Source organism: Cebus imitator, unplaced genomic scaffold (assembly GCF_001604975.1).
Source record: "Cebus imitator isolate Cc_AM_T3 unplaced genomic scaffold, Cebus_imitator-1.0 Scaffold913, whole genome shotgun sequence".
Classification (NCBI taxonomy): Eukaryota; Metazoa; Chordata; class Mammalia; order Primates; family Cebidae; genus Cebus; species Cebus imitator.
This window is the reverse complement of record NW_016108228.1, coordinates 83,569-93,094: the sequence shown is the minus strand read 5'-3', so window position 1 is coordinate 93,094 and position 9,526 is coordinate 83,569.

The window sequence follows — 9,526 nt, the reverse complement described above, 5'->3', positions numbered from 1 at the left end:
CTCAGGAGACCCCTGGATCAGGCAGGGAAAGCCAGGACCAGGCAGCTGAGAACCCAGCTTCGTGTCCCCCTCCACGCAGTCAGCATTCTGAAGCGGTGGCTTCCCACATGGCTGTTGAATAAATACCTTGGGCATGAACAGGAGCTGGGTAGAGCTCTCTCTGCAGGCCTGGAAATCACTGGCCGCGCTATCTCTTGGTTTACAGTGGAGATGTGAAGCAAGGGGGAGAATTACCCAGACGATTGAGAGAGTTTCATGTCCTCAGAAGTATTTTGAGCGCAGTGGCAAACAGCTCTTCTTCCCTGCATTTGCAGCACGTGTGGTTCTGAGTTTCCCAGCATTCCATGCTGGTTATTCTGTCCCAGCCAAGAATCTTGCCCTCATCAAGGAGCTGGAATTAGAGTAGAAGGTGAAGGAGTTTGAAGTCTCTGGCAGCCTAGTGCTGGCTTAGACAAAATGTCAAACTGTAAAGAAGAGAGAAGTAAAGTCAGGCTATGGGCACCAGAGGAGAGGGGCCCCTGCTGTGTCCTGAGATAAATTATGCTAGGGCCCCTCCTTATTAAAAGGACAACTCCCCATCCACTCCCACCCATCTCCCTCTCCCCTTTCTGTAAGAGCAACAGGCATAGTCAGTGAGTCCCTACACCTGCCAGGCCTTTGCAGACAGTGGTGTTAGGCCCAGCCTGCTGAGTTCCTTGGAAATTGAACAAGCCTCTGTGGAGTGCTCACTCCATGTCAGGCTCTGCCACCAGCACCCTGGAGACAGAAGACCAAGACATAGTTCCCAGCCAAGGGGAGGGTGGAACCTTAGCACAATGTTTTAAGAGCTCAGGATGCATCCAACCCAAAATGCAGGCTAAAGGGAACTCTCACTGTGTGGGTGGGATCTTCAGTGCAGCTTGCAGTGGAGGCTGCTCTACTGTTTCCCCATCAAGTGTGGTGGGCAAGGGCACACACTGGATACTTAGAGCCACCAGGGTAAGGAAGCGCTCTTCTATCCCTCATCTTCTAGGAGAACTATTTAAAAGATGGGCTTTATTAAATTTTTTTGAGATGGAGTCTCACTCTGTCACCCAGGCTGGAGTGCAGTGGTTCACTGCACCCTCTGCCTCCCAAGATCAAGCAATTCTCCTGCCTCAGCCTCCTGAGCAGCTGAGATTACAGACACCTGCCACCATGCCCAGCTAATTTTTGTATTTTTAGTAGAGACAGGGTATGGCCAGGCTAGCCTCCAACTCTTGACCTCAAGTGATCTGCCCACCTCGGCCTCCCAAGGTGCTGCGATTATAGGCGTGAACCACTGCACCCTGCTATTTATTTTTTTGAGATGGAGTCTCGCTGTGTTGCCCTGGCTGGAGTGCAGTGGTGTGATATCGGCTCACCGCAACCTCTGCTCTCTGGGTTCAAGCGATTTCCCTGCCTCAGCCTCCTGAGTAGCTGGAACTGCAGGCATGGGCCACCATGCCTAGCCAGGAAGTGCCCTTCTATCCCTCATCTGATAAGAGTACTGTCTAAAAGATGGGCTTTAGGTGGCCTTTTCTGCCATCTCTTTCTACTACATTCTGGTTCTTTTTCAGTATGTAATTTTCAGCAATTAGTAAATTAGCTGATTGGCTAAATTAATTATTAAACTACAAATTTAGTGATTAGTAATTTTAATAATTTCTAGTTCCCTGCTGAAATCTATAATCTGTCTCATAAGCCCACTATCTGAGTCCTGTGGCTCTGTGTCTATTATTGTCTGCCTGTGCTAGTTTTTACACTTAGAATTTTATCTCCCTAAGAGTGTTTTTTATAACTACAGTGTTCATAATTGTATCATCATACCCAGCACGGAGGTGCTCAATAAATATACATTTCCAATGTAAAAAAATTTAAATGCGGTAAAACACATATAAAATTTACCATAACCACTTTAAAGTACACACTTCAGTGTAAATACATTCATATTTTCATGCAGCCAAACTCTGGAACTCACTAAATCCTGCCAAACTGAAACTCTATCCCCATTGAATAAGCCATTACTGCTCCCTCCCAGCTCCTGGCCGCCACCACTCTACTTTCTGTCTCTGTGAATCTGATTACTCTAGGTCTTTCACATAAGTGGAATCATACAGTATTTCTCTTTTTGTGACTGGTGTATTTCACTTTGCGTAACGTCCTCAGGGTTCATCCATGTGCTAGCATGTGTCAGAATTTCCTTCCTTTTTAAGACTGAGTAATGTTTGACTATATGGAGAGACCACATTTGTTTATCTGTCGGTGGACACTTGCGTTGCTGCTATCTTTCGGCTGCTGTGAATAACGCTGTGCTGAGACCGGCTCAGCCGTGGAGGCCCCAACCTAGGTGGCGCTGAAGGAATTAAGAAACAGCCACAGAACGAGAGAGCAAAAGGTGGGATCAGAGTGGAGCACCAAGGGTCTCACAGCATTTCCAGCTGAGAGTCCAGAGCAGACTCTGACCTACGTATTTATTCTTGACTTTCCAGGGACAAGTTTTACAATTGGATGCTCTGTGTTCTTTCATTGGTTAAAGGTAAACTAACCAGACAGCTAGCGTATGTTTACTATGGGTTAAATACAAACTAGAAAGCACTCTTTACGAGGGAACAAAGGAAAGGGTCACATATCCTGTGTTCAAAGAACTCATTCATCTGGCATGAGACATTTATATTGGTTACTGTTTTATAGTGCTTGGAGCAGTTTTCTGCTTTGGGGGCAGTTTCCCGCTTTGGGGGCCGATTAGGTTTCCTTTGCCACCGCTCTCAATAGGATTTCTCAGCAAACAATATGATTTCTCACACAGGTCAGAATTTGCTCTCAACAACACTGCTATGAACATTAGTGTATAAATGTGTTAGGCCCTTTGAACTGTAGGGGGTACATACCCAGAAGTGGAAATGCTGGATTATATGGTAATTCTTTGTTTTGAGGCAGTCTCGCTCTGTCACCCAGGCTGGAATGCAGTGGTGCAATCTTGGCTCACTGCAACCTCTGCTTCCTAGGTTCAAGTGATTCTTATCCCTCAGCCTCACGAGCAGCTGGGATTACAGGCCTACACCACCAAGCCTGGCTAATTTTTGTGTTTTTAGTAGAGTCAGTGTTTCACCATGTTGGCCAGGCTGGTCTCAAACTCCTGGCCTCAAGTGATTGGCCCACTCCAGTCTTGCAAAGTGCTGGGATTACAAGTGTGAGCCACTGAGCCTGGCCTATTTTTAACTTTTTGATGAATTGCTATACTGTTTTCCATAGCTGCAGCTCCATTTTAAACTCCCAGTAAGAGTACACAAGGGTTCCAACCGCTCAGCATCCTCGCTAACACTTGTTATTTTCTGTGTTGATTACAGCCATCCTAATGAGTCTGAGGTGGTCTCTCTATGTAGGTTTTCTTCTTTTTCTTTTTGTGAGATGGAGTCTCACTTTGTCACCCAGGCGAGAGTGCAGTGGTGCAACCTTGGCTCACTGCAACCTCCACTTCCCAGGTTCAAGCAATTCTGCTTCAGCCTCCCAAGCATCTGGGACTTCAGGCACGTGCCACCACACCCAGCTAATTTTTCTATTTTTAGTGGAAATGTGGTGTTACCATGTCAGCCAGGCTGGTCTCAAACTCCTGACCTCAAGTGATCTGCCCACCTCGGCCTTTCAGGGTGCTGGGATTACAGGTGTCAGCCACCATGCCCGGCCTCTCCACGTGGTTTTGGTTTGTTTCCCTGATAATGAGTGATGGTAAGCATCTTTTTATGTGCTGATTGGTCATTTGCATCTCTTATTTGGAGGACTATTCACATCCTTTCCACATTTTTGAACTGTGTTAGTTGGGTTTTTGTTGTCGCATTGTGAGAGTACTTTATCTGTTCTAGAAGGGAGCTCTTTACCATATAATTTGCACATCTGTTCTGTCATTCTGCAGGTTACCTTTTCACTCTGTTAATCGTGTCCTTCGACGTGATCCAATTTGTCTACTTTTCCTTTTGTTGTTTGGGCCTTTGGTATCATATCCAAGAAATCATTGCCAAAGGAAGCTCTCCTTCTACGTTTTAAGAGTTGTTGGCTGGGAATGGTGGCTTACACCTATATTCGCAGTATCTTGGGAGGCTGAAGCAGGTGAATTACGAGGTCAGGAGTTCAAGACCAGCCTGACCAAGACGCCCCGTCTCTACTAAAATACAAAAGTTAGCTAGGGGTGGTGGTGGGTGTCTGTAATCCCAGCTCCTTGGCAGGCTAAGGCAGAGAGTTGCTTGAATCTGGGAGCCGGAGGTTGCAGTGAGCCAAGATCATGCCGCTACACTCCAGCCTGGGAGACAGAGTGAGACTCTGTCTCAAAAAAACAAGGGTTGTATAGTTTTAGATTTTACACTTGGGTCTTCGATTCATTCTTGAGGTGTTTGTTTGTTTTCAAGCATGATATAAGGTAAGGCTTTAACTTCATTCTTTTGCCTGTGGATATCTAGTTTTCCCACACTATTTGTTGAAAGACTGTCCCTTCCCTGATTGAAAAGTCTGGGCATCCTTATTGAACTCATTTGACTGTATGTGTAAGGGTTTCCTTCTGCACTCTGTATTCCATTCCACTGGTCTCTGTAGGTCTTTACTGCCATACCACACTTTTGACCACCATAGCTTTTAATAATACATTTTGAAATTTGGAAGTAAAAGACTTCCAGCTCTTGTTATTCTTTTTCAAGATGGCTTTGGCCATTTGGAATCCCTTAAAATTGCATATAAACTTTACGTAATTTATAAGGATGGATTTTTCTATAATTGAAGAAAAAATGTCACTGAGATTTTGAGAGCAATTACGCTAAACCTATAGATCACTTTGAGTCGTATTGACATCTTAATGAAACTAAACCTTATAATCTACAAATACGAGATGACTTTACATTTGTTACACAACCATTCTCTGGAACTTTAAATCCTGCCAAAGCCTTTGCTTCCTGGTTAAGTTTATTCCTATTTTATTCTTTTTGAATGCTATTGTAAACTGATTTGTTTTTTAAAGATGGTGTCTCACTATGTTGCCCAGGCTGGAGTACAGTGGCTATTCACAGGCATAATCATTATAAAAACTGATAGCATTGACCTCCCAGGCTCAAGCAATTCTCCTGCCTCAGTCTCCCAAGTAGTTGAGACTATACACATCCACAACCAAGCCAGCAGGAACTGTTTTCTTAATTTCCCTCATGGATTGTTGGCTGTTAGTGTGTAGAAAGGCAACTGATTTTTGTATGTTGATTTCATAATCCTGAAACTTGGACAAATTATTAGTTCTAACAGTTTATTTTGTGCAGTCTTCAGGATTTTCTACAAAGAAGGTCATGTCATTTGTTAACAGAGAAATTTTTTTTTAATTAATAAAGATGGGGTTTCACCATGTTGGCCAGACTGGTCTCGAACTTCTGACCTCAAGTGATCCACCAACCTCAGCCTCCCAAAGTGCTGGGATTACAGGCATGAGCCACCATGCCCAGCCTAACAGAGAAAATTTTACTTGTTCCTTTCCAATTTGGATGCCTTTTCTTTTTCCTTTCTTTCTTAATAGCTCTGGCTAGAATTTCCAGTAATGTGAAAGCAGGCATCATTGTTTTATTCCTCATCTTGGAAAACTTTGTCTCTTGTCATTGAGAATGATACTAGCTATAGGTTGTTCATATGACTTTTATTACATTGAGGTTGTTTTGATTTCTCATCTGTATGTTTTTAATCAAGAAAGGATGTTAAACTTCATTGAAGGCTTTTTCTTTTCTAATTGAAACAAATTGTCCTGTTTTTTTTCTTCATTCTGTTAATGTGATATCTTACATTGATGTTTACATGGTAACCACATTTGCATTCCAGGAATAAATCTCACTTGACCATGTTGTATAATCCTTCTGTGATGCTGTGGAATTCTCCTTGTTAGTATTTTCTTGAGAACTTCTGCATCTGTTTTGATCAGGGATAGTGGTCTGTTTTCTTCTAGTGCTTTGTCTGCCTTTGGTATCAGTAATGCTGGCCTCCGAGAATGAGTTTGGAGGTATTCTTTCCTCAGGATTTTGGAAGAATATGAGCAGGATTGGTATTGATTCTGTAAATGTTTAGTACAAGTCACCCATGAAGCCATCTGTTCTTGTGCTTTTCTTTCTTGTCAAGTTTTTGGTCACTGATCAATCTCCTTGGTAGTTATAGGTCTGTTTTTCCAACTTCTATTTCATTTATTTCTGTTCTAACCTTTATTATTTCCTTCCTTCTCCTAGTTTTGGGTTTAGGCTGTTGTTCTTTTCCTAATAATTTAAGGTACAGTTAGGATTTTGGTTTGAGAGCTTTTCCTTCTACTTTTATTTGAAAGAGCATCTTGCCTCATTGCCTGAGCTAGTCTCAAACTCCTGGGCTCAAGCAATCTCCTGGCCTCAGCCTTCCAAGTAGCCGAGATTATAGAACAGTGTCACTATGCCTGCCTGCTGCTGCTTTTGAATGTGTGTGGTGGGGGGGTTTGGGGGAAATGGAGTCTAACTGTGTGGCCAGGCTGGAGTGCAGTGGTGCAATCTCAGCTCACCGCAACCTCCTAATCATGGGTTCAAGTGATTCTGCTGTCTCAGCCTCCCAAGTAGCTGGGGTTACAGGTGCTTGCCATCACACCTGACTAATTTTTAAGTTTTTAGTAGAGACGGGGTTTCACCATGTTAGCCGGGCTGGTCTTGAACTCCTGACGTCAGGTTATCTGCCTGCCCCAGCCTCCCAAAGTGCTGGGATTACAGGTGTGAGCCACCACCCCCCGCCAGCTTTCTTTAATGTAAGCATGTGCAGATAGAAATTTCCCTCAAAACACTGCTTTTACTGCATCCCATAGATTTTACATGTTGTTTTGTCTCAAAATACTTTCTAATTTTCCTTATTATTTTTCTTAGATCCATAGTTTTGTAGTATGTTGTTTAGTTCCCATAGTTTTGTGGATATTCTGGTTTTCCTTCTGTTATTATGATTTCAGTCATTTAAAATGAATTAAATCTTGCTTTGAGACCTAATACATGATCTTTCCCAGAGAACATTTCACATGTACTTTGAAGAATGTGTATTCTGCTGCTGGGTGAAGTCATCTGTGTATGTCTGGTAGGTCCAATTCACCTATAGTATTGTTCAAGCCCTCTGTTTCCTTCTGTCTGGGTGTTGATCTTCTGTCTGGGTGTTGTATCCATTATTGAAAGTGAGTTATTTGGCCAGGCATAGTGGCTCGTGCCTGTAATCCCAGCACTTTGGGAGGCCAAGGCAGGTGGATCACTTGAGGTCAGGAGTTTGAGACGAGCCTGGCCAACATGGTGAAACTCCATCTCTACTAAAAATAGCCAGGCATGGTGGTATACATCTGTACTCCCAGCTACTCTGAGGCTGAGGCACAGGAATCACTTGAATCCAGGAGGTTGCAGTGACCCATATCACACCAATGCACTCCAGCCTGGGCAAAGGAGTCAGATTCTGTCTCAAAAAAAAAAAAAAAATGAGGTTTTGAAGTCATCCACTGTTATCATAGAACTATCTCTGTCTCCTTTCACTCTGTCAGCGTTTGCCTCTTATATTTAGGAGATCTGAGGTGCGTTGCATGTACATTTATAACGGTTACATCTTTTTGGTGAATTGACTGTCATTATCTCTTATAATAACTTTATACCTCCAGTCTATTTAGTCTGAGATTAGTCTAGCTCCTCCTCCTTTCTTTTGGTTACCATTTGCATGAAATATCTTTTTTCATCCTTTCCCTTTCAACCTATGCGTAAGTCTCTTACAGTCTTTTATTGTGGAATTCATTTGCATTTTTAAAGATTATCATCTGATGAAACTCACTAGCCTGGGGGGTGACTGTGCCATGAGGCCCACAGCCAAGGGCTCAGTGAGTGAGCAGCTGCTCTGGGAGGACTGCAGCTCACCATTGACGGGGCTTCCCGGTGCCACTCTGTGGATTGTTTTCTGCATGGCTTATGGTTTGTTTTCTCATTTCCTTCCTTCTGCCTTCCTTTGTTTTTAATTGATTTTTTTGTGTGACACGCTTAGAATCCCTTCTCATTTCCTTTTGTGTACATTCTGTAGATATTTTCTTTGTAATTGCCATGAGGATTACATAAAACATCTTGAAATTACAGCAATTGATTTTAAACTAGTAAGTTCAGTCACATGCAAATAATTTACTCCTTGACAGCTCTGCCCCCTCCTATGTTGTTGATGTTACAAAGTATATCTATATTTTAGAGAGAGGGTCTCACTCTGTCACCCAGGCTGGAGTGCAGTGGCACTGTCATAGCTCATTGTAACCTCAAGCCCCTGGACTCAAGTGATCCTCCATAGCTGAGACTACAGGGACATGCCCCCGTGCCTAATTTTGTTTTATAAATTATATATTTAACATAGACTTATGGTTACACACCTCTTTTAAATCCAATAAAATAAAATCAGAGATATGAATCAAAATTCCAATAATACAGGTCTTTATATGTGGCTTCAAATGTTTACCTAGCACCCTTTTGTTTTGACTTAAAGGACTCCCTTTAGGATTTCTTGCAGGGTAGGTCCCAATGTAATTAACTCTCTCAGCTTTTGTTTATCTGAGAATGTCTTAATTTCTCTGGTTGGGTGTGAGGTGGGAGGATCACATTAGGTCAGGAGTTCGAGACCAGCCTGACCAACATAGTGAAATCCCATCTCTACTAAAGATATAAAAATGTGGTGGCAGATGTCTGTAATTCCAGCTACTTGGGAGGCTGCACCACTGTACACCAGCCTGGAGGACAGAGCAAGACCGTATCTCAAAAAGATAATAAAAAGTGTCTTAATTTCTTCCTTTTATATGAGAGTTCATAAGATGCCTTTATTTTGTCCTTGAAATTTTAACTGTAATTGGTGACTTCTTTTCTTAAATACTTCACTGGTGTCCAAGAGAGAGGAAGAATTTACCCCTTGATTAAAAAAAATAATAATAAAACCGGCTGGACACAGTGGCTCACACCTGTAATCCCAGCACTTTGGGAGGCTGAGGCAGGTGGATCATGAGGTCTGACGTTCAACACCATCCTGGCCAACATGGTGAAACCCTGTCTCCACTAAAAACACACAAAAAAGTAGCTTGGCGTGGTGGCACCCACCTGTAATCCCAGTTATTCAGGAGACTGAGGCAGGAGAATTGCTGAAACCCAGGAGGTGGAGGTTGCAGTGAGCTGAGATTGTGCCACTGCAGTCCAGCCAGAGTGACAGAGCAAGCCTCTGTCTCAAAATAAATAAATAAATAAATAAACCCTAAGTGGAAGGCAAAGGATCTTAACTGCAGATAATACTCCATTGTTACCCTGTGGCTATAAATCTTCTGAGTAACTTGTCCTCCCAGATGTTCTGTTGGTGTCTGTAGTAGCTGACAGTTTTGTATTTACACGGTCCGAACAACGAGTGCTGCTGCTTGATTCCCAGATTCTCCAAGCTTCCTGTGGAGCCACACCGTCTCCTGTCTTGATACTTCGTGAGTCTAAGCCTGCTTCCTGAGCGGATCTGCTTGGTTGGCCATGAC